This window comes from Macrobrachium nipponense, chromosome 40 (assembly GCF_015104395.2).
Source record: "Macrobrachium nipponense isolate FS-2020 chromosome 40, ASM1510439v2, whole genome shotgun sequence".
Classification (NCBI taxonomy): Eukaryota; Metazoa; Arthropoda; class Malacostraca; order Decapoda; family Palaemonidae; genus Macrobrachium; species Macrobrachium nipponense.
In genome coordinates this window covers 24619103-24645371 of record NC_061101.1, presented here as the reverse complement: position 1 = coordinate 24645371, position 26269 = coordinate 24619103, and the positions used below count along the sequence as shown (strand labels likewise).

General features: G+C 39.3%; 1 protein-coding gene across 6 annotated transcripts in view; it reads right to left on the bottom strand.

Moving 5' to 3' along the window:
• The window catches only part of LOC135212022 (protein salvador homolog 1-like), a 53935-nt gene extending 30417 nt beyond the window's left edge, over window positions 1–23518 (bottom strand). For 3 of the 6 annotated variants that reach the window (XM_064245314.1, XM_064245315.1, XM_064245309.1), the window contains exons 1-2: window positions 23433–23518; window positions 13298–13446 (exon numbers count right to left, since the gene is read on the bottom strand). The gene's annotated coding sequence lies outside the window, so the exon portion shown is untranslated. Of the gene's footprint in view, window positions 1–13297; window positions 13447–23134; window positions 23258–23277; window positions 23303–23413 lie in introns of those variants that run through there. The other 3 variants (XM_064245310.1, XM_064245312.1, XM_064245311.1) reach the window with 3 other exon arrangements.
• Between the last annotated feature and the right edge of the window lie 2751 nt (window positions 23519–26269).

Below are 26269 nucleotides of genomic sequence, written 5' to 3'. Positions count from 1 at the left end.
GTACTTCCGAGATTCACGATGTATCGGAATGTGAAAATAAGCGTCTTGCATGTCCAGAGAGACCATCCAATCCCCCTGTCTGATGGACTCCAGAACCAACCGAGTGGTCTCCATATGAAATTTTGTTTTCTGGACATGCAAGTTCAGGGCGCTCACATCCAAAAACCAGCCTCCAGCCCCCTGATGACTTGGGAACTACAAAAGGCGATTGTAAAAGGCTGGAGGAAAATCCCCCTCTATCTGTTCTATCGCTTCTTTAAGAACAAGCGCTTCCACTTCTGCGGCTAGCGCCAGAAATTTGTCTGAGCCCGGAGAGTATGCCTGGAATGGAATTGGCACAGGTGAGAGCGAGGGAGGTGAAACGAGAGGAATACGATAGCCGAACTTGAGTACTTGCACTACCCAGGCTTCTGCTCCTCTGTTTTCCCATTCCTCCCAAAACAGAGCCAGCCTGGCTCCCACTGGTGCATGAAGAACCGAGCTTTCATTTGGAAGGTTTGTTAACCTTGGCCGAGGCCTTAGATTGAGGTCGCAAATTCGACTTCGGCCGAAAGAACGCTTGGTCTCCCTCGAAAAGGCGCTTGAGCCAGAGGAGAAACCGAAGGAACAGTCTCCAAAGGAGCTTTAGGTCTCTTAGTAGACTGTGCCAGTAAATCCGAAGTAGATTTCTTATCTAGTGCAGACGAAATTGACAACACTACATCGTCTGGAAAGAGGTTATCTTTCACAAAAGGAGCAAACAAGAGAGCAGACTTCTGTTGGGAAGTAACCCTTTTGGAAGCAAAAGAGCACCAAAGTTGCCTTTTCTTAAGGGTACCAAAGGTGATGAGCGAAGCTAACTCATCACATCATCCCTAATGGATTTGTCGCACAGGACAGACCAATCCAATCCTCCGCTAACTCCTGAGAAAGAGAAGGACAGTCTTCGATCTTGGCCGCTAAAGCGCCAATAGTCCAATCAAGGAAGCTAAAGACTTCCAAAAGTTTAAATTGATTCTTTACAACGTGGTCCAACTCAGGCGCTGTAAAGAAAACTTTCGCTGCGGCGAAAGCAGATCTTCTAGAGGAGTCGATTAAACTGGAGAAGTCTCCCTGGGAGGAGGCAGAAACTCCCAGAGAAGGAGCGTTCCCCAGTTACATAAAACCTATACCTCTTACGAAGCAACTTAGAGGGAGGGTAAGCAAAAAGAGCCTTCCCTAAGTCTCTTTTCATAGACATCCATTTCTCCGTCTCTTTCAACGAATGTCTAACCGCTTTAGATAGAACAAGTTTTGGGAGGAGAGGGTCTGAAGTTTTCCTCCTCATCAAAAAAGTCGAAGTTGGGGAGCGCGGAGCCGCTTTCTCAAAATAATCTGGATAAGATACCAGAAGAAATCTAAGGAGACGTGAATAACACGAGAGGTGATGTGAATCCTCCTCCTCTACTTCTTCTTCATTCTCTGATACCGCCGAAGAAGTAGACGGAACTACAACCGGATCTGAAGGTTTCGAACACCCTTGGACTCATTCATCCAGTTGGTTAACATCTCTAACTGCTTGCGCAAAGGCGCCAGAGACGAATCAAAAACAGTTAACGTAGGCTTGGAAGAGCCTAAATGTTCAGCAGGAGGCGGAAAAACTACTTGCGCCTCGCTCGGAGCCGCCGAAATTCGAGGCGAAACAGGCGCATCAGGCGCATCAGGCGTAACAGACGAGAAAGCGCCTAAAGAAACACCCTTAGAACTGCTAGCTACAGCGCTAAAACCACAATCTCTACTAGTAGATGGAGCCGAAAAAGGCACAGATTGAGGCGACGAACGAGCCGCTAACGGCCGAGGCGCAACCCTACTCTCAGGCTCCTTATACCGCTTGACTGGAGGGGGCGAAGAATCAGCGCCTGAACGCCTCTTTAAGGGACGCGAAACGGGCGAATCTCGCCAAGAGCGCCGCGCGACCGGAGACGAATCGCTTGAATCATTCGAAAGGCGTCTGACCGCAACACCTTTCCAACGCTTAACCGAGCCCTGTTGAGGCGCAACAGGCTCAACAAGAGAGGCGCCTGTCTGTGGGCAAATCGCGATCGACTCCCTTGGACTTCCGGTATGTCTTCTCCCCGGTGCGGGGGAGCTGGACAGTGACCTTTGTCTAGGAGACGTGTCAGGACAGACAGACGCACCCTCAACTACACTCTTACTTGAAGCCCCTTTTCTCCAAAAACGTCTTAACTGAATTACCAAGTTGCAAAACCGTATTCGCTAGTACCGAAAATTTCTGATCTAACCTCGATTCCAGACTGGCAATGGTGTCGGAAGAAACTACACGGGAAGCCGGAGAAGTGGGATTAGTAGGAGGAATAGGAGGTGTAGTTAAAGGAGACATAACAATTTGAGGAGAAACAGAAGGAACAGATACATCGCAAGACGAAGCAGAGCTAAGTCTACTTTCCCTAAGCGCTGCTTTTCTAATTCTGTCTTTAGCTAATTTCTCCGAGTATGAACTAAAAACTTCCATTGAGAATCAGTCCAATCACTACACTCGTTACATGTTCGATCTGCTGAACAAACCTGTCCCCTACACTTACACATTTAGTGTGAGAATCATACTCTAACTTGGATAAATCTAGTTTTTAACATCCTGAGATGCAAAACCTAACCCCCGACGGACTAGAATCCGACATGGCAACGCCTAAATAATAAGCAAAATAACAAACAACGCCAACAAGAGTACTTCACCAATTCCGAAGATCAAATCCACAAGAAAAAAGCGAAGCAAAGTCATCCAACCGCACCGACCACCGATGTTCACCGGACGCCGGCAGGAAAAGAATTGGATTCACCTGGGCAGTTGTACCTGGTTCTCCCGCGAGTGGAGGGAGATGACATCATCACCACCAGTGTTGGCGACGCCTACGCGCTAAATTTGAATTTAGTATCCTGCCGCTCGTGGAAATCACGGCCGTATAATTGTTCGGTAAAACACTACAATAAAACTAATCTTTATTACATTTTGATGCTAAAACTAAAATTTATATCTGCGTAAATATTAATGACCAAAAAATGATATTGTTATGTTACAATAAAGTTTCATACATACTACCTGGCAGATATATACATAGCTAAGACTCCGTCGTCCCCGACAGAAATTCAATTTCGCGCCACTCGCATACAGGTAGGTCAGGTGATCTACCGGCCTGCCCTGGGGACGGCAGGACTAGGAAGAACCATCCCCGTTTTTACTCCATTTCAATTTTCTTTTCTTCATTCCACCTGTTCTCCTGCGGGGACGGCTGGGTGGGCCTTTAATTGTATATATCTGCCAGGTAAGTATGTATGAAACTTTATTGTAACATAACAATATCATTTTCTATACAATCAACTTACCTGTCAGATATATACATAGCTGATTGGCACCCTTCGGTGGAGGGTAAGAGACAGCTACTATATGGAATAGACAGGTAAACAACATATGTTGTAGGTATAAATAAAACCTTGGTTCCGGTTCCTACCTGATAGGTGGTAGACTTCGTGGGTGTTTGCCCCAGTAGTCTGCATCACCTCAAGAAACTTTAGCGAGATATATGATCTATGGCCAAGAGTTCTTGTGGGCTGTGCCGATGGGGTCTTATCCGCTTACTCGGCAGAGCCTGAAAGGACTTTGTCAATGGGTGCTGATCCACTTATATGACAATACACCTTATGAAGGAGCAACACCCAACCAATCCCGGACCAACCTGATCCTAACCATATGTTAGAACTAAGGATTGTTCCGAGTTATCCCCTAACTCGTCACAACAACCGTAACTCAAAACCACTACGCACACATACATAATTTTCAAAAAAATTATACCCAACTATTGGATATGACAAGAAATTCTCTTACTGAACAACATAGACGGCCGCCCGTGCGAGCCTAAGTCCTCGATTGTTCGAAGAGACTCTCGACCATATCCAAAAAGAAGAAAAGTATATACATTTAAGGATTGGTGTCGGCTCCCGTACCCAGATCGTATCTGCCGATACGAAAGGACCTAGAGAAAAAACACTTCTCATATGTCACACGCACGTCTTTCAAGTAATGAGATGCAATACTGAGTTGCATCTCCAATATGTCGTGTCTATGATGTTTTTTAAGCGACATATTCTTATAAAACGAGAGAGACGTCGATACAGCTCTTTCGTTCTTCTTCATGAGCTTTTACTCTCAGTAGTTGTAACTGTTCGTCAGGACAGACCTTATGAGCGTCCGTAATGACGTTTCTTACAAAGAACGCCAGAGCATTCTTGGACATCAGTCTTGTGGGGTCTTTTACCGCGCACCAAAGACCTTGTCTAGAGCCTCCCAACTGACGCTTTCTCTGAAGGTAGAACTTCAGCGCTCTAACAGGGCATAGAGACCTCTCTGCTTCTCTGCCTACGAGACTCGCCATTCCTTTGACTTCGAATGACTTAGGCCAGGGATTCGTGGGATTCTCGTTTTCGCTAAAACAGGGTCTTAAACGAGCAAATAGGCCGAAGTCTCCCCTTGAATCCTACTTTGTTATCCTGCAGAGCTTGTAATTCACTAATTCTCTTTGCCGTAGCTAAAGATAATAGGAATAGGCATTTTCTAGTTATGTCTCTAAACGATGCCAGATGAGGAGGTTCGAATCTATCCGATGATAGATATTTGAGGACTACGTCCAGGTTCCAGTTCGGAGGTACTGGTTCCTTAGACTTTGAAGTCTCAAAAGATCTTATGAGATCGTGTAGATCTTTATTATTTGCCAGATCTAATCCTCTGTTCCTGAATACAGCCGAGAGCATACTTCTGTATCCCTTTATTGTGGATACGGCTAGATGAGATCTTTCTCTCAGGAATAGCAGGAAATCCGCAATTTCCGCTATAGAGGTAGTGGAGGAGGACAACTTCTTGGATCTACACCACCTTCTAAATACCTCCCACTTCGACTGGTATACTTTCGTAGTGGAGGTTCTGCGTGCTCTCGCGATCGCGCTTGCCACTTCGCGAGAAAAGCCTCTCGCTCTGACAAGTCTTTCGATAGTCGAAAGGCAGTCAGAGCGAGAGCGGGGAGGTTTTGATGGTACCTCTTGAAGTGTGGTTGTCTGAGAAGATCCGTCCTTCTTGGTAGGGATCTTGGAAAGTCTACGATCCACTCTACCACCTCCGTGAACCATTCCTGGGCCGGCCAAAAGGGGGCTTTAACGTATCCTCGTCTCCTTTGACGCCACAAACTTTTTCATACTAACCCAGGATTTTGAATGGGGAAAAAGCATAAACGTCTACTCGAGACCAGTTTAGCAGGAAGGGCGTCTACCATAAGTGCTCTTGGATCTTCCACGACCGAGCAAAACACTGGGAGCCTTTTGAAATGAATGTTGCGAAGAGATCCCACTGAGGAGTTCCCCACAGAGACCAGAGATCGAGACACACTTCCTCGTGTAGTGTCCATTCTGTATGAAGGACCTGGTTCCTCCTGCTGAGCCTGTCCGCCCTCACATTCCTTACTCCCTGCTAACGAACCTTGTCAGCAGGGAGATGTTCCTGTGAGACGTCCAAAGCAATAGATCTCTCGTGAGCTCGTAAAGGAACGAGGAGTGAGTCCCTCCCTGTTTCCGAATGTAGGCAAGTGCGGTGGTGTTGTCCACGTTTACTTGCACTACCTTGTTTGACACCAGAGGTTCTAGGCTCTTCAAGGCCAGATGTACGGCGAAGAGCTCTTTGCAGTTATGGTGGCCAAGACACCTGTGCTGGTTCCCAGGTGCCTGACACTTCCTCTGAGCCTAATGTCGCTCCCCAACCTCTCTCCGACGCGTCGGAGAACAACACTAGGTCTTGGGTTTCTGTAGTTTCTTAGAGAGATCCCATTGTTCTCTTCCAGAGGGAGCAACCACCACTGTAGGTGCGACTTTATCTCCACTGGAATGGGAAAAACGTCCGACAGTTGTCCGGTTTTCCAGCTCCAAGACCTCTTGAGGAAGAATTGAAGAGGACGTACATGCAGTCTTCCTAGAGGGACGAATGGTTGCTTCTCTAAGAAGAGAGAGACTATCCGCAAACCTTTTTGCGATTCTCTCTTGCGAAAGGAAAAAACTCGAAAACCCCGAGAATCCATCCGAATCCCCAGATAGACTAGGTCTTGTCTGGGGGTCAGCTGAGACTTCTCGAGGTTCACCAGCAATCCCAACGCTTTGATTAAATCGAGAGTTAACTTTAGGTCCTCCAAGCACTGTCTCTCCGATCTGGCCCTGATGAGCCAGTCGTCCAGATACATAGAGACATTCACTCCTTTGAGGTGAAGAAACCTCGCCACATCTTCATCAGCTTGTGAAGACCTGAGGAGCTGTGGACAGGCCGAAACACAAGGCTCTGAACTGAAAGATCCTTCCCCCCGTCATGAAACGGAGGTACTTCTTCGATGAAGGGTGGATCGGGACGTGAAAGTAGGCGTCCTGGAGATCTAGAGACACCATCCAATCTCCTTGTCGTAATGACGCTAGGACTGAAGCAGAAGTCTCCATGGAGAACTTCTCCTTCTGAACAAATTTGTTCAGAGAGCTGACGTCCAGTACTGGTCTCCAGCCTCCCGAGGCTTTCGCAACTAGAAAAAGGCGATTGTTAAAACCCCAGGAGTTTTGATCCAGTACTAGTTCTATCGCTCTCTTGTCCCACATTTGTTCCACCATCGATCGAAGAGTATCCCTCAGCACAGGATCCTTGTACTTGGCTGATAGTTCCCTTGGTATTGACGTTAGGGGAGGAGTGTTCAGGAAAGGGATACGATATCCCTTCCTTATGATAGCCAATGAAGACGCGTCTGCGTTTATCAGTGTCCAGGCCTCCACAAATCCCAGGAGCCTGGCACCTACTGGTGCTTGGAGGAGAGATGTTTCATTTTCCCTTTTTAAAGGGACGAAAGGCAGACCTACCTCTCTTCTCCGGAGCCTTCCTTCTTGCGGGAGGTCTGGAGGTCGGACCACCTCGAAAGGGCTGCACTGATGTACTAGGTCCTTTCTTGTCAGATGCAGAAACAGGTTTCTTCTTCCTAGCTGACTGCGTCAGAAGATCCTGAGTCGCCTTCTCAGTTAAAGAATGCGCAATGTCCTTTACTAACTGAGAAGGGAACAAAAAGTCAGATAGAGGCGCATATAGAAGTGCTGCTCTCTGAGCATGTGAGACTGCCTTAGTTAAGAAGGCGCCATATACAGTCCTTTTCTTTAATAGACCTGCCCCAAACAAAGAGGTTATTTCAAAAGATCCATCCTGTACCGCCTTGTCAATACAAGACAGTATGCATAACAGGGCTTCAGGTTCGATTCCTTCCGAATCATGTGCTTTCTTGGACATCACCCCAAGGGACCAATCTAAGAAGTTAAAAACTTCCAATACACGAAAGAGTCCCTTGAGGAGATGATCCAGTTCCGAAATACCCCATGTAATCCGTGCAGAATTGAGACTTGGACGCCTTGAAGCGTCAACCAAAGTCGAAAAAATCTGTTTCGGTTGTAGAGGGAGCAAAATCAAACCCATATTCTCTCCCCGTCCTGATACCAAACGCCTCTTTTGCCCAGCCAATCTTATGCTGGAGGCAATACAGAAGACTGTCCTTACTAAGTCTTTCTTAGACTTCAACCAAGAGTCTAAGGAATGTAAAGCTCTTTTCATCGATATGGTAGGTTTTTCATTTGAGAAAAGACGAAGGCTTTTTCTTCGTCTTATTACTGGAAAAAGAGCGAGCGCGGAGAAGGAGGAGCGGCAGGAGTCAACTCGTCTCCGTACTCCTCCAGAAGTAGGGTAGTCAACACCTTATAGTTAGAGAGACCTTTCTCTTCACTATATTCGTCATCCGAGGTTTTCCTCTTAACTCGGGATCCACATGCTTCTCCGCTCTCCTTTCCGAACGTTCGTCTTCTTGAGGAGACAAACTCCTAATAGGAGAGGGGCTAAGGGAATGATACTCCTTCCTCTTTCCCGCTCTAATAGTCTTTGAAGGCGTCATAGGCTTCGGCTTCTCTAGAATTTTAGAAGACGCTTCCCGCTTACATGACGTTTCTTGTTCGCCCAGCGTCATGGATGACGTCTTTTGATGACGTCTCGATGACGCTTCGCGCTTGGAAGACGCTACGCTCTCCAAAGGCGTCCTACTTGGCGTCATAATATTGGACGGAGCGTCATGTCTAAGTTCCTTTTCCAATGACGCTTCGCGTCTAAAAGACGTCTTACGTCTCTCTGGTGTTACGAAACTCTCGTAAGCACCTGCTCTCGCTCTCGAACTAGACGCTTCTATAAGACGTTTAGACGTTTCCCGTCTGTATGACGCTTCTCGTTGAACAGGTGAAAGAGGACGAGACTTCTTAATTGGAAGCGTCACGTCCTTCCGACGTGGCGCTAAAACTCCCACTAGAGATGACAGCTGCTCTTGAACTGCCATGATGATCTTTCTTGACGCTTCTCCCACGTCCAGTGCATGACGTCTTTCGTCATCACTCGGGGAAGAAGAAGGAAAGGGTACTTCCGCGTACACTTCAGGTGACGCTGACGCCCCCTTCGCTTTCTTGCTAGCTGACGGAGCGTCATCTGAGAAACGCTCTGGACTAGAATCTATATCAGGCTTCATATGACGCTTCAGCGGTCTTGACAAGTTCGATTCCTTCCACCCTCGTTTAGGTGAGGGAGAGGGAGATGACGAGAAACACTCGCGAATGACGCTTTTTCTAAAGCGCCCTTGAGCCGCCTGCCACGAAGCAGAGCTAGCTGAAGGGACGTCTGACCGTTGGGGATCCCCCACAACCTCCTTAAGGCTTTCGACTTTCCTTCTCCTCTGGTCTTGTGAGCTTGGAAGAGGTCTAGGCCTGGGAGCGTCGCAGGGACGATCAAACGCCCCCTCCACAACACTGGGAGAACTCACTTCACAGTAATGTTCACTTTCACTAGCCTTACCTTTGAAGTCCGCCATCTTGGACTTCATGTCTCTAATTGTAGCTTTCAGATTGGCGATTTCCGATGCCGAATCCGAAAAAGCACTCTGAGAATGAGATACATAGGGAGAATCTACATCAGTAGGATTAGAATTACAGATGAAAGGCTCAATAGGCCTTGAACTCACACCTTTCAATCGTCTAATTCTATCCCTCTCTAACTTCTTCAAATAAGAAGTCAAGGTCTTCCACTCTTCTGCATTCAATCCCTCGCATTCCTTACAGGTATTAATAGCAGAACACTGAAACCCCCTACATTTACGGCATACAGTGTGAGGATCAACCGAAGCTTTCGGTATCCTCACCCTGCAGCCTACATTCACCACACATTCTCCACACTTCACATTAGAATCAGACATACTGAGAAAAATCCAAAAGAGTTATTCCAAAAAACAGTCCACAGTAGCGAATGCCCAAAACACGATCCAAATACGTCACCAAAAGCCGAAAAACGTTTGATCAAAGGTTGAAAAATGAATCTAAGTCAGGAGGTAATAACAACAATGTTGATACCACCGGCGACAGAGAAAATATGATAGAAAACGGGGATGGTTCCTAGTCTGCCGACCCAGGGCAGGCCGGTAGATCACCTGACCTACCTGTAGCGAGTGGGCGCGAAATTTGAATTTCTGTCGGGGACGACGGAGTATTAGCTATGTATATCTGACAGGTAAGTTTATTGTATGAAAACATGCTTTTCTCAATAAATGTCATATATATCTAACACTGCACACATTAAAAATGCAAATGTGGAGGTCAGGGAATTTTTCTTGTAGCCTTAGCAACTTTTATCGCAAGTGTGAGATTCCTCTCATAATCCGATGAAACAACTGGTGGTTTTTCAGGAGAATGTGAATTGCCTCCACTGTAAAAATTAAAAATCAAGGGAAACTGCCTCTAGTTTGTCCAAGGCCATTCTTAAGTTAAGGAAATAGAAAGTAATAAAGAAAATAATTATGTATTTCCTGTGTACAAAGTCACTGCTATTATTACTGCTATATCTGTTTAAGATTCTTCTGGCTACTGCAGTTTCTGTCCCTTTAATTCTATTTCCAGTTGTTGGATATTACTGGTTTTTAACTCAGTTCAACTATACTGCATACTAGTAAAATAAGAGTACTTCATTAAAAACTAGAACAAAAATTATGAGTATTTCATTAAAAACTGGGGAAAATATTAATAATGCATATAAGTACGTACTACACTACACCTAATGCAATACTCTACACAGTAGTTTGTGTGAAGAATTTAGTCAGTTTCTAAAACATATTTAACAGCATAAAAATAAATTTCTTAAAGCAATAGAGTTGTTTCTTAGGAGTATGTTATTCATAATAGAAGTGCCTGGGTCACTCTCCTAGATGAATATCTCCACTAATATAAAAACCTCCCAGGTCATTACTTCACTATTTGTCATTCTGAACCTCAGCAATTAAAGCTGTGATAGACCCAATCAATGGGGTTAGGAGGAAACTTCATAAAAAAATCATTTTTATATCAACAGGTGTTAATCACCTCATGACCAATCAGCTACAGGTATACTTGACATATCTAATGGTACACGGTGTAACTCAGGATGCATATGGCTCCAGAGATACCTTTTCTATTCTACTAGATATCACAGGCAGTAAACAAGCAGTTTTATTAAACCAACACTTGATATGCCTGGGCATAGATGCATTATGTATACAGAACAGATTCTGTAAAACAGACTTGATTAACCCTTTAACGCCGATTGGACGTATTAAACGTCGATATAAATTGTCTGTTGGGTGCCAATTGGACGTATATACGTCGATATAAAAAAGTTTTTTTTTAAATTCGCGGAAAAATAGTTATAGGCCTACTACGCGAAAACTTTTGAATCACGCGCCTTGGGGGATGCTGGGAGCTCACGGATCAAGGCGTTGTTTTGTTTATAATCGTTACACAGGCGCGCAAGCGTGAATTTCTTTCTCCTCACACTAAAAAGCATCAGCGACACATCTCAGAAACTATTTCGTCACTTTGACATAATTTTTGCACCATTTCATATTAGCCGTTACATGAAGTATTATATATATGAAAATGTGCGCAATTTCATGTAGAATACAACAAAAAACAACCCATGGTTGTAGCTTTTATCAGTTTTGAAATATTTTCATATAACGATAAGTGCCAAAATTTCAACCTTCGGTCAACTTTGACTCTACCGAAATGGTCAAAAAACACAATTGAAAGCTAAAACTTTTATATTCTAGTAATATTCAATCATTTACCTTTGTTTTGCAACAAATTGTTAGTCTCTAGCACAATATTTTGATTTATGGTGAATTTATGAAAAAAACTTTTTCCTTACGTCTGCGCGGTAACTCTTCCGAAAAAATCATAAATTTTTTTGTCTGATTGTCGTAATGTTTGCACCATTTTAAATTAGCCGTTACATAAAGATTTATATATGGAAATGTGCGCAATTTCATGTAGAATACAAAAAAATAACCCATGGTTGTAGCTTTTATCAGTTTTGAAATATTTTCATATAAATAAAAAAAATGCAATTGTAAGCTAAAACTCTTACATTCTAGTAATGTTCAATCATTTTCCTTTATTTTGCAACGAATTGGAAGTCTCTGCACAATATTTTGATTTATGGTGAATTTATGAAAATAAACATTTACCTTACGTCCGTGCGGTAACTCTTCCGAAAAAAATCAGAAATTTTTTCGTCCAATTGTCGTAATGTTTGCACCATTTTAAATTAGCCATTACATAAAGTTTTATATATGAAAATATGCACAATTTCATGTAGAATACAACAACAAACAACCCATGGTTGTAGCTTTTATCAGTTTTGAAATATTTTCATATAAATAACGATAAATAGAAAAAATTCATCCTTCGGTTAACTTTAACCCAACTGAAATGGTCGAAAACTGCAATTGCAAGCTACAACTTACAGTCTAGTAATATTCAATCAATTACCTTCATTTAGCAACAAACAGGAATTCTCTAGCACAATATTTCGATTTATGGTGAATTTTTGAAAACATCTTTTTTTTATGTCCGTGCGTTACGAATTCATGCATCACTTTGTGATAATATTTTCTCTGTGTTGCCTTGATCGTTTTACAATGTTTTATATACCAAAATTATCATAATTTAGTGTACAATACAACGAAAAAAAATTAACTCGTTAGCTTTAACCGTTATGTTCACAGCCCGATTTGTATACAATTATATATTAAATTTTTTTTTGCGCTGTCATATATCCCAATATTTATATATGATAGTGATATTTTTTTCATTTCTGATGGTTGCATACTAAACTTCAGGCAATGACAAAAAAAGGAGCCAAAAATGAACTCTTAATCTTGAAAACTAAACGTGCTGTGATTTAAAAAAAAACATTTTTTCCGCTTCGGCACTCACTCGCAAACACCGCCGGCATACGGGAGATGATTTTTAAAATACCGCTTCGGCGTTTAAGGGTTAAATTGAGGTGATGTAAAGACCCTGAGAAACAAAAAGGTGGCAAAGGTATTACATATTAAGAGTCAAAAAGAATGCTGTTTAAAACAACATAAGAAAACTAATGACATCCAGCCTAGGTTCAAACATGTAACAGAAATGTTGTGGGTAAATATTAAAAAACTGAAAATTCCTCCCAAAAGCCTGTACAAATTAAAATGGAATGCCCCAATAAAGAGGTACTCCTTGCAGCATGTCTCAAATAGCATATACTGTATTATAGATTCTTTGCCAAATCCCTCAGACCTTCAGCGGCTAAGTTTCTTGACTTTGACATCTCACCCATTTCATTTATTTTCTTCTGACATTTGAGCATTTACTTACTTCATCTTTTTCCACGCCAATTTTTAATTCCCACACTTTGTAATAAATCATACAGGTGGCCTCAAAAGAACTAGAAATTCAACTCACTGTGTTGGCTAAGTTACTTCACAATAATGATCCTGACAACATTTCAAACAAGATACTGACTAGGTACTATTCCAACAAACAAATTGCCTTGGTTATTATACTAAAATCTGGGTTGTCTATCACTGGAAGAGAGCACCAATGCAAGACTTATGTTACCCAAAAGTTTGTGCTTGTGTAGTAACAAGACACATGAAACTATGTTTAAAACATATACGTACATATTATCAAAAGTTTTGATACAAGACATTTTGTCAGCAATCAGCAACCCAACTCAAATAGAGCCATACTAGTAGTCCACAACTATTACAAACAGTGTAACTTGTCACTGCAAGCCACTGATATGACCTTATAATGCTGCACTGGTATTTTTCTTATTACAATGGTTCATAAAACACTGGATAATATGAAAATTAAACAACAGTACCTGTTACACTGTTACTGCCACATTAATAAGTCTGAATTGGTGTCATATACAATGCAGTTACTGTGCTGGACTTCATATTTCCTCCAGCTTCATACGTTTTATAAACATCTGAAGATGATTTTGCCTCGCAACTTCACGAAAATGCTACCCTGAAAAAGAAAAAACATCCATCAGTAACAAATCTAGAAATTTTAAAATACTGAAATTTGAATTTTAATAAGTTACTACTTACAACTATAAATTATAAATATATTAAGGTTATACAACTGTTCTGGAACACCAAAAGTCCTGCATACCCTCAATGAGTAAAAGTTAAGCACATGAAAACTTATGTAGTACTACTACATTAAAACATGAATTATCTTAACCTACAACTGAATCCTGTAGTCCTCACCAAGTTTAAAAAATTGTGGCAATCCATAATATTGTGGCTCCATGAAGCACCACTCATTTGAGATAGCCTATCACACAGTTTTTGTCTATTTAGTCCATGTGCATGGTGTATAAGATGATTCATAATTTTGATCAACTATTGCATTCAAACCTTACCAAGCAATATATCCACCACACAGTACTTTTTATGCCATTAATTCTAAGTTTTTTTTTTTTGCATAATTCTAATCATCCTTTGCATTCCACCACATAGTACTAAATATGCAATTAATATTAACATTCTTGTTTTGTCTTACATGATGTTCAAAAAGTTTTTTGAGATTCATTCCTGTTGCAAACAAATTACAGAAATCTTTCCAGTCCTACAACTGAATCATTGAACTTCGGTACAAATGTCAAGCAAATGCTTTTCAGTTTAGTTGAGCAGGGCTGACATATATTATTTATATATATATATATATAATATATATATATATATATATATATATATATATATATATATATATATATATATATATATATATATATATGTATGTATATATATATATTTATATATATATATATAATAATATATATACTATATATATATATATATATATATATATATATATATAATATATATATATATATATATATATATATATATATATATACTATATATATATATATATATATATATATATATATATATATATATATATATATATATATATAATATATATATATATATATATATATATATATATATATATAATATACATATAATCATATCATATATATATACTATATATATAATATATATATATATATATATATGAATAATATATATATAGTATATACATATATATATAGTATATATGATATATCTATATATATATATATATATAGATATATATACTATATATATATATATATATATATATATATATATATATATATATATATATATATCTATATATTATATATATATATATATATATATATATAATATATATATATATAATATACAGAGGTACCTTGAGATACGAAAGGCTCAACTTATGAAAAACTCGAGATACGAAAGCCAATACGAAAAATTTAACGGCTCTACATACGAAAAGTTTTCAAGATACGAAAGGTTTCTGAAAGTCCGAGATTCGCCAGGATAACAATTTTGAAACTCGCACTGCGCGCCGCCATCTTAGTACTAGTAGACTCGCCACCATCCTCCTGCTCTCCCATTGGTTCCTGATGCTAGTCGCGGCCATGAGATCCTTCTCTCCTATTGGCCAGCGTCCCTCCCATCATGCATCTACTATGTACACGTGGTGGCGTGCCTCGCCCACTCGGTACCAGCATTGTTATAGTACACACGCGGTATTCGTTTTCGGGATCGTCAATGTGTATTTATAAAAAAATTTTCTCATATCTTTTCACAGAAAATGGGAAAAGAAGAGCACCTCTTGAGTGACGACATATATGATATGATTGACCAAGATCTCTCTCGTGGGATAAGTGACCAAGATCTCTTACATGGGATAAGTGATCAAGGTCTCTCTCATGGGATAACTGAAAACTTTGCAAGGTTGGTAGAATCTCCACTCCCTGCTGAACAGAGGGTATTGACCAATCATTTACAACATGCATACCAGTATAATCAAGGCACTTCAGTTTATGTTGAAGGTCAGCAGCCGAACATTCAGTACCCAAATCAGTTGCAGAGAAAGCATTTGGTTGAACAGGGTTTTGATGGACACCATTGCCAACAGAGTCATGATGTGCAAAAAAAGAACCAAGTGTTAAAAAACAGAAAGTTGAAATTCTGTAAAAAAAAAAAAAAAAAAAAAAAAAAATACGTAAAAGTAAAAAAAAGTAAAAAAAAGTTAAAAATAAAAAAAAAGGAAAAAAAAAACGGCAGAAATTAAAGCCGCTTTTCATAAAGTGCAATCATTTGTAGAAGACACCCCCTAAAAAGGCTCACACAGGAACATTGTGAAAAGTAGGCAGAAGCAATCTTCCTTGGATAGTTACGTATGTAATATTTTTTAAAGTGTACGTACGTACATACATATCTGCCGTTTGTCCTCCTCCTCCTCTACCGCCACTTTCAGAGATAGCCTCACTCGAAAGGTAAGCTTCCACATTTTACGTACAGTATATTTCTTGTTACCATGTACACTAACATACACTTTATTTACAGGTTATATTTTGCATTTTTTTTATTAATTTAGGTATTGAATGGTCCAAATTGTTGTAGTATTTCATTGCTTATAGGTCAATTTAGCTTTATTATGAAATTTACTGGGGTGTTTTTGGAGGGCTTGGAACGGATTAGCCATTTTACATGTAAAATGTGGTCCAAGATACGAAAACCTCATGATATGAAGGGCGCCTCGGAACGGATTAATTTCGTATCTCAAGGTACTACTGTATATATATTGCTACGTTTATTGAATGCCTCGCCTTCCCAGCAGTTTTAATTAATTAGAGTTATGAATGAGGAGCCATGTTTTCTCTTAAAGCAACTGAGTTTGGGAGAGAGCATGTCGTAAGAAGGCTAGGGAGGAATTTCCGGTCTGACGGAAACTTATGGTAAGATAGGCAAGTCACAAGAGTAGCTAGGCCTCGAGATGGATTTTAGGGACCTCTACAATAAGACCTCTTTTCCTTCCCAATTTGCTGGCTGTGTTTATCACTTTTAGGCAGTGCCCGAGGTGGTATATGGAAGCCCCGTGATTCCAAGAGAACCAGTATCTCTCTCAGTTCAACTGCAGTCGTGACCTAGGACGGATGTCCAGCCAGCCAGCCTCCCACACTTAAGCCTAACGGCGTACTGGCGCGCCCAAGCCCCAGACCTGAGACAAAGCCAGGCCGCATTTCTACAAAGATCCACTGAACATGGCATCCAGGTACATCTAAAGTGTAACCTCCAAACCAGCACCTTTTACTACCATACGACTCTTGCTAATTTCATTTTCAAGTCTCACTTTTATCCCTCCCACATCAAAAGCCCTTTATCCTCATCGGGCCACGTGCGTCCCCTTGTGACTTGTTAAAGACTAAGTCTTCAGTGCATACCTCAGTGCACCATTAGGGTTCCTTTGCCCCAGTGCTAGAGAACTGAATAATCGTAACTTGTGCAAGAAGTCATTTTTCTTTTATCTTGTGTAATCTGGGATTCTTTTCCAGATTCCCTGAGTCACGTGTCAAGTCTGTCTGCCCGCAAGTGTTGCATTACCGTACGATTTCGAAACCAGCTTTATCCCGTGAATTTCATTTTGCGCCAGCTATCATTCACTTGAGAGATATTATTAGTCCATGTGGGGACCAGTTGCATTGACTTAACCTTGGCTGTTAAGCAGCCTCTTGTAAATAAATAGCAGTAAAGTAACTAGCTGAGTTTCTGGCGACCTTTCCTCTAGAGTAAATGTTCACTTTAAATCCTTTCTTACGGTAAGTTCAAGCAATTCACTATTTTTTCCCTCAATTATTCATGTTTACGTATTGGAGTCCTTTCAAGGCCGGGCTCATACGTAACAATATATATATATATATATATATATATATATATATATATATATATATATATATATATATATATATATATATATATATATATATATATATATATATATATATATATATATATATATATATATATATATATATATATATATATATATATATATATATATATATATATATATATATATATATATATATAGATATATATATATATATATATATATATATATATATTATATATATATATATATATATAATATATATATATATATATATATATATATATATATATATAATATTATATATATATATATATATATATATATATATATATATATACACAGTGGTACCTCAAGATACGAAAGCCAATACGAAAAATTTAACGGCTCTACATACGAAAAGTTTTCAAGATACGAAAGGTTTCTGAAAGTCCGAGATTCGCCAGGATAACAATTTTGAAAATCACGCCAGGCGCCGCCATCTTAGTATACTAGTAGACTCGCCACCATCCTCCTGCTCTCCTATTGGTTCCTGATGCTAGTCGCGGCCATGAAATCCTTCTCTCCTATTGGCCAGCGTCCCTCCCATCATGCATCTACTATGTACACGTGGTGGCGTGGCTCGGCCACTCGGTATCAGCATTGTTATAGTAAGCACGCGGTTATTCGTTTTCGGGATCGTCAATGTGTACGTAATATTTTTTTAAAAAAAGGTGGCCAAGATCTCTCACATTGGATAAGTGATCAAGGGGTCTCTCTCATGGATAACCGGAAAATTTGCAAGGTTGGTAGGAATCTCCATCTCTGAACAGAGAGTGTAGACCAATCATTACAACATGCATACCAGTATAATCAAGGCACTTCAGTTTATGTGAAGGCCAGCAGCCGAACATTCAGTACCCAAATCAGTTGCAGAGAGAGCATTTGGTTGAACTGAAACAGGGCTTTGATGGACACCATGGCCAACAGAGTCATGAGGTGCAAAAAAAGAAAGTTGAAATTCTGTATAAAAAAAAACCCTTCGTAAAGTTAAAAAAGTAAAAAAAAAAAAGTTAAAAATCAAAAAAAGAAGAAGAAAACAGCAGAAATTAAAGCAGCTTTTCATAAAGTGCAATCATTTGCAGAAGACACCCCCCGAAAAGGCTCACACAGGAACATTGTGAAAAGTACCTAGGCAGAAGCAATCTTCCTTGGATAGTTACGTTGTAGTACGTATGTATATTTTTTAAAGTGTACGTACGTACATATTACATACAAAAAAAAAAAAAAAAAAAAAAAAAAAAACGGCAGAAATTAAAGCCGCTTTTCATAAAGTGCAATCATTTGTAGAAGACACCCCCCGAAAAGGCTCACACAGGAACATTGTGAAAAGTAGGCAGAAGCAATTTTCCTTGGATAGTTTACGTATGTACGTAGCCTCACTCGAAAGGAAAGCTTCCACATTTTACGTTACAGTAATAATATTTCTTGTACACTAATATACACTTTATTTTTACAGGTTATATTTTGCATTTTTTTTTATTAATTTAGGTATGAATGGTCCAAATTGTTGTAGTATTTCATTGTTTATAGGTCAATTTAGCTTTATTATGAAATTTAATGGGGTGTTTTGGAGGGCTTGGAACGGATTAGCCATTTTACTGTAAAATAGGGTCAAGATACGAAAACCTCATGATACGAAGGGCGCCTCGGAACGGATTAATTTCGTATCTCGAGGTACTACTGTATATATATACATATATATATATATTGCTGCTTTGGAGGGTCCATGCAATTTATTACATGACTTTTATGGCAATTATGGCCAGTTTAGGTTGGGAAGGGTACCTAGTAAGGATGCTGCACCATAGGTTGAGCAAGGTTAATGAAGATTAGATTAGGATGCATCGCCGTAACCCTCTCTTCTTTACCTTAATACTTTATAGCAGTAGAAGAGCACTTTAACCTAACCTTGACCTATGGTACCCTGCCCTGACATTGCAGTTTTGTATGCAGCCCCCAACCCACAAACGTAATATCGTACAGAACAAAACTGTGTCTCCTCAACTATTTTGCAATAAATGTATTACCTTTAAACATTTTCTGGTACTATACGTAATCGTTATTGTTGATGAGTTACGCTACACATTAATCGTGTACTTTTTTGGCTGATTGTGTAGCGATTTACGTTATTTCCTACCTTTCTGACTAGTGCATTGCACTAGCCTAGCTCTTCATTTCCCAACCTCAAACACCCCCTCCAGGGTAGATCTAGGATCCGACTGGGTTCCCACACAATAGGGTAAACAACCGAGTGGACTGGCCAACTTACCGACTACTGCGGTTTTGGCCACCCTCCGAAAAAGTACTTTAACATGTCCTGACACCGGAGATGGTCATCAGTCATGAGTTGTTGGTGGTGATAACAGGAGCTCATGACCTCTACTCTCCTTTCGAAGTAAGTATTTTCTCCAAAGTTAGAAACTAAGGCCATATTTTAAGATTTAAACAGAGGGTAATGAAAAGGGTGGCCAACGCAGTGCACACTACCCCCATGACACTTTCAAAATTTTTACTTCGATTGAAAAAGTTTAGAAGATTGACGCTTGTGTCAAAAAACTTCCCATTTCCTGTCCTAAATCCACACACCACTTGTACCCATAGACGCTGGGGCACTCTCATCACAACAATCATAAACCCGACCTCTAACCAGTACTTATTCAAAGGGACTACGGCATTCTTTGCGGCGTTTTGCGCTCTTCAATTGTTTATCAATGTTGTCAATTGGTATGTGTTTACCCTCCAAACTGGGTATAAGGCTTACACAAAACCAAGGAAATAAGTGAAATTAGCTTATCTATTTGTAGTATATATACGTACTTATAACAGCAATTCATTACTACATTACTATGACAACTAGAATTCATGGAAACAGTTTGTAAATGCATCGGTGTATGTGCGAAGCTCCACTAGATTGGCGACGATGAGTCATTTTTCGTCGCGTCGTCTGCTCGCAAGTATACATTCGAAATATTTGTAATTTTTCGGGGTTAATTTGGTTGCAAAAAAGGGATAATAGACATGAATTAAATAAACATTTTGAAGTAAAGTTAAACTAAATACTGTGTAAAGTAAACAATTAAGGGAATAAAGCTTTGCACCTCATAAACAGTGGAGTCGTCTGCTGCTCGTAACTGTGATTGCTTAGGAATCAGGAATGGCAACGTGGTTCAAGTGCAATTTGGAGTGAATTGAGACCAAAATGTGTATAATTACAATCAAATAAGCACTGTGGAGTTTCAGTTGTGATGGCAGTTTCATACTTTCACTAATATAGGCAACAAAATGTTGTTTTAATGTGCTGATTACAACTGCAATCTTGAGTAAGCAATAAACGTTACATATGTACGCTAACATTGTTCAAATGACTGCTGGGAAGGTTAGGAGAGATGATGGATTGTCTGTGGTTAGAACGGCCAGCCATGCGATTGCCGCCGTATTGGATTTCAAAACTGCCTTGAAAACATATTTTACGAAGAGCTCACATGCTTATTTTTAGTTTGTATGGGGCTTCCATATATCACATTATGTTGACGAAACTTCAATCTTTTGAATGATATGCTTAAAGTTGTAATTGTATTCTTGTTTGACCAATTAAATATCGAGTGAATAAGGCCTGGCCAGCACGATGACTATGGATCGTCTGTGCTTGTTTACCCTAGTACTAGTTAGATATGGTTTGGGGTACAAAAACAAATGGACTGCATCAACATTAATCCTTAAGAAGCAGGCTAAAAAATCAATATAAAGCACCCCGGACTGGGCAAACTTCGATGTCAGCCAATTTGACAAAAAATAAAATAAAAAAAATCCATGGAAAGAGGAAGATGTGCAAATGTGCATGGTGTAATAAAAAAAAAAAATCCCCCTACCTTGCACAAGAAGTTGAAAATTACTATTTGCAACCCCATGTAGGGCCTCTTTTGCAAGACAATCATAAATTTGGTGAAACTGAAGACTAATAGGGTAAACAACCGCGGACGATCCATCGTCATCGCGCTGGCCAGGCCTTATTCACTCTATATTTAATTGGTCAAACAAGAATACAATTACAACTTTAAGCATACCATTCAAAAGATTGAAGTTTTGTCAACATAATGTGATATATGAAAGCCCAATACAAACTAAAATAAGCATGTGGGCTCTTCGTAAAATATGTTTTCAAGGCAGTTTTGAAATCCAATATGGCAGCAATTGTGTGGCTGGTTGGTCTAGCCACAGACAATCCACCATCTTTTCCAGCCTTCCCAGCACTCATTTGAACAATGTTAGCGTACATATATATGTAACGTTTATTAATCTTACTCAAGATTGCAGTTGTAATCAGCACAATAAAACAACATTTTGTTGCCTATATTAGTGAAAGTATGAAACTTTTTATTCCCGGGGTCATGGTTTGAACTGAATTCATTCTTACCTTGTAATCGGTGGTTTTTATCCTTACTGCCATCACAACTGAAAGTCCACATTGCTTATTTGATTGTAATTATACACATTTTGGTTTTAATTCACTCCAAATTGCACTTGAACCACGTTGCTGTTCCTGGTTCTTAAGTACTCACTCTGCAAACACAGTTAGGAGCAGCAGACGATAACTCATTATAAGGTGCAAAGCTTTATTCCCTTAATTGTTTACTTTATTCATTATTTAGTTTAACTTTACTTTGTTACTTCAAAATGCCTATTTAATTCATGTCTTTTATCCCTTTTTTCCAACCAAATTAACCCCGAAAAATCACAAATATTTCGGATGTATACTTACGAGCAGACGATGCGACGAAAAAAATGACTCATCGTTGCCAATCTAGTGGAGCTTCACACATACGACGATGCATTTACAAATTGTTTCCATGAATTCTAGTTGTTATAGTAAATAGTAATGCAGTTATGATAAAATTGCTGTAATATGTATAGCCTACTACTATATACTACAAATAGATACGCTAATTTCACTTATTTCCTTGGTTTTATGTAAGTCTTATACCCAATTTGGAGGGAAACACATACCAATTGACAACACTGATAAACAATTGAAGAGCGTAAAACACTGCAAAGAATGCTATAGTCCCCTTGAATAAGTACGAATAAGTGCTGGTTAGAGGTCGGGGTTTCAATTGTTGTGATGAAAGGGCCCCAGCGTCTATGGGTACAAGTGGTGTGCGGATTTAGGACAGGAAATGGGAAGTTTTTTGACACAAGCGACTTTGCAAACAACGAGATGGCGGCAATCTTCGAAATATTTGGAGTTGTAAGTAAAAACTTCGAAAGCGTTTTGGGGTTGTGGGCACTGCGTTGGCCACCCTTTTCCTTACCCTCCGTTTAAATCTTAAAATATGGCCTTAATTTCTAACTTTGGAGAAAATACTTCCTTCGAAAGGAGAGTAGAGGTCTTTAGCTCCTTCTCTCACCAACAACAACTCGTGACTGATGACCATCTCCAGTGTCAGGCATGTTAAAAGCACTTTTTCAGAGGGTGGCCAGCCGTGATAGTTGGTGAGTTGGTCAGTCCATGCGGTGTTTTACCCTACTCATGACTGATGACCATCTCTGGTGTCAGGATGTGTTAAAAGTACTTTTTCGGAGGGTGGCCTAGCCGCGGTAGTAGGTGAATTGGCTAGTCCACGCGGTTGTTTACCCTACTACCACGCCCTTCTTGGTTTGATACCTAACCTAGCTTATCGGTTCATGTGCAAATAGGCTAGGTAGCTAGGCTGGGTGCCATATCTGATTAGCTATGTAGCTAGTACCAAATCCTTTGGGGATGAAGGCAAAAGCATAAATAAAAAAGTAAATATCATATGCCAAGTTTAGGTTATAGTAGGTAGCTAACACTATGCCTCAGTAAACATGACATAAGGCCTGGCTTAGCCTACCATATAAAAGTTCAAAACTAAAAACTTACTGGCAGTCGGGGGCCATATGACCTTAGTATTGTATGGATGAGTAAAATAATTTAACCTTGAGCTAAGCTAGATTGAACAGAGAGTTCTTAGTATGCCTGCCTAGCTACCTATATTCCACCTAGCCTAGGTACTAGCTAGGTACCTTAAGTTAGACAGCGCATAACCTTAACATGTCACATAGAGCTTGCTGAACTGTGACTAAGACACATATTATCAACATATGGGAAATATATGATACTTTAATCCACACAGTTAAACTATACAACGAACTCACGAACCGTATCAATGAATCACTACCTTCTGATTTTGGTTCTTTCAAAAGTTTGTTTTGTTCTGTCTGAACCTCGCCTATTATACCGCTATTTACCTCCTCTCTATCCAGTTACTCATTTAGTTCAAGGCTCAAAATATTTTTCCCATAAGACTTAATTGATCAAATAGGAAATATCTGTGGAATTAAAAATTTTCTCGCACAGTTTAAGACACGCTAATGTAACGAGAAGACGATTGATAATATAATAATTTTGGAATCGAAGTTCGACGAACCTGCAGTCACATGCTGCGAAATAGCTTTAAAGAACTTTCAGACTGTTTTGGTGTATTGTCTGAAAAGTGCAAGAAACAGCAGGCTGAAACTTTTTATCAATAAATCTCTTCGTGCACTTTACACAGTGAAATAATTTTTTATTGTAATACTATGGTATTACCAATATTGCCAACTGTGTAGGTTATACATCCATCAGACTACTGAAACAGATTACATAAAAAATAGATCGCACTTAAAGTTAACATTTCTACGATTAGCCATCCCAGACTCGCCTATCGAAATTTTATATATCTACCAGCAAAAACACAACAGGGCATAATCAAAACCCGTGGCCATCCTGTAACAGTATGATGTATGATAGTCACAAAGATTGGCTCTATTAGTTGCAATGGCCGTAGAGACAATTTAACTTATCAATCTCCCAAAATATTTTTTGGGTATGCTGTCCATTGACAGCCTTGAAATCAGAAAGGAAATTAATGAAAGTTTTCTTTTTCAGGTAGGATATTTGAACTCACACTGGGCCACAGGATTAAAGTCAGTGATAAAAATCCACTCTTCCATCAAGAAAGATACTTTTCTTAGCGCTTGGGAAGAAAGTGGAAAGGTCGTACCTGGAGGTCAAAGGTCAAATGGATATTTCTGTTGCTTGGTGCATTGTTTCTTCAAAGGCTCGCCTTGGTTACATAAAAAGATGCCAGACCCCTGCTCTCTTGCGTTTTAACCATGGTTTGTAAGACATTGAGGGAAGGGTAATTGGATTAATGGAAGATGAAATATTCAAGAGGCAAAATAAAGCAAGCCCAAAATTCAACCACCCAAGAACTCGTAGGCACGGGCGCAGACACACGCGCGCGTGCATGCTATAAAGTATGTGCTTGTGCTTCCCTAATTACTTCATCAATCAGCTATTCTTCGCCATTTATGTCCATCAACGTTTTCGTGTTTACTTCGCAAACTCTAATGAACTACAAGTTTCCAAGGCAACAAAGCGCTTGCTTTGCCGCTTAGTCGTTCTCCGAGATTCCAGTAGAAGACTCTGAAAGCATTCAAGCAATGATCAGTCGTCGTTGATATTAGACTTAGAGTCTGGACGCAACCTTCGCTCTCCAACTGACATCTTCGTTAGGACGCTTAAGGTCAGGTCAAGATTCCCTGACTCTGCTCAGGTTCAGGTTCAGGTTCAGGTACTGCAGAGAGACTAGAGTTTATCAAAGAAATGTTCATATGAGTTTATCAGTGAAATGTTTATGTGAGTTTATCGATGAAATATTTATATACTGAGTAGGTAATTCGTCAACTTTAGTTTATCTATTTTGCTTTTTGTTTGATAGCTTGCACGTGAGTGTAGTTAAAAAGCATTCTGGTGTTTATTTATTTCTTTATTTGCTTGTTTATGTTTGTTAACTTACACACAGGTGCAATTTCTTGATTCCTCATGTACGATGTGGTACTACACTGAAGTTTATGCAAACCTATCTATTCATTTATTTTCACTTGCCATTTTCAAGTACACTAACAACATTTGACAAGCATCAGTTGTAAACATCTATGCATTATAAAGTCATGTTTCTTGTTTTTACGATGGGGTAGTCAGACACATGAATATCTATACATTAGGAAATATTTTTAAAAATCTACCATCCTTATTGTAATATAATATGTTCCTGATGGGGAAAAATCCCCTACTTATTATTATTATTATTATTATTATTATTATTATTATTATTATTATTATTATTATTATTATTATTATTATTATTATTATTATTATTATTATTATTCAGAAGAATAAGAAGAAGAAAAACCCATTTCATATGGAACAAGCCCACAGGGCCATTGACTTAAAATTCAGGCTTCCAAAGATATGGTGTTCATGAGGAAAAGAGAGAGAGAGAGAGAGAGAGAGAGAGAGAGAGAGAGAGAGAGAGAGAGAGAGAGAGATCTCGCTTATTAAAAATGGAGAAAAATAAACTAACTAATTAACAAATATATACAAATGAATTAAAATTCAAGGAGAACAGTATTAGAGTCAAATATGGATGGTCGGTACTTCATGTGTTGAATGACAAGACTGACTATACGTACTTTGATTTTTCCATCTGTCCATCCGCCTGTGGTGTTTGCTTATGGTAACACTGCGTCCCAGGCTTTAGATAGTTACATTCAGTTCACTTTCAACAATAATAACAATATCTTATTTAGAATATTAACGGTGTAATTCGCATACAGTACATTATTATTGAAACACTTTTCAGTTGCAAATGTACACCCAGATATCCTTTTATTTATCTAAAACTTACACATAGCGAACCTATCTAAAGCCCGGGACGCAGTGCTACCATACGCAAACACCACAGGCGGGTGGACAGATGAAAAAAAAACAGTTAGTTCTCGCGGTTATTACTTGATATTGATAGGCTCAACAAGTGTCAAAATTCATCCTTTTTATCTATTGATAAGATATTCATCATGTAGGTTAATTATGCTTGCGTGTGTATAGTATACCAAACACAACTTTTTCCATCATACACGTACAGTAAATGTAATTGTCATAGCCACAATGCCCTCTTCACTTCTCGAATTC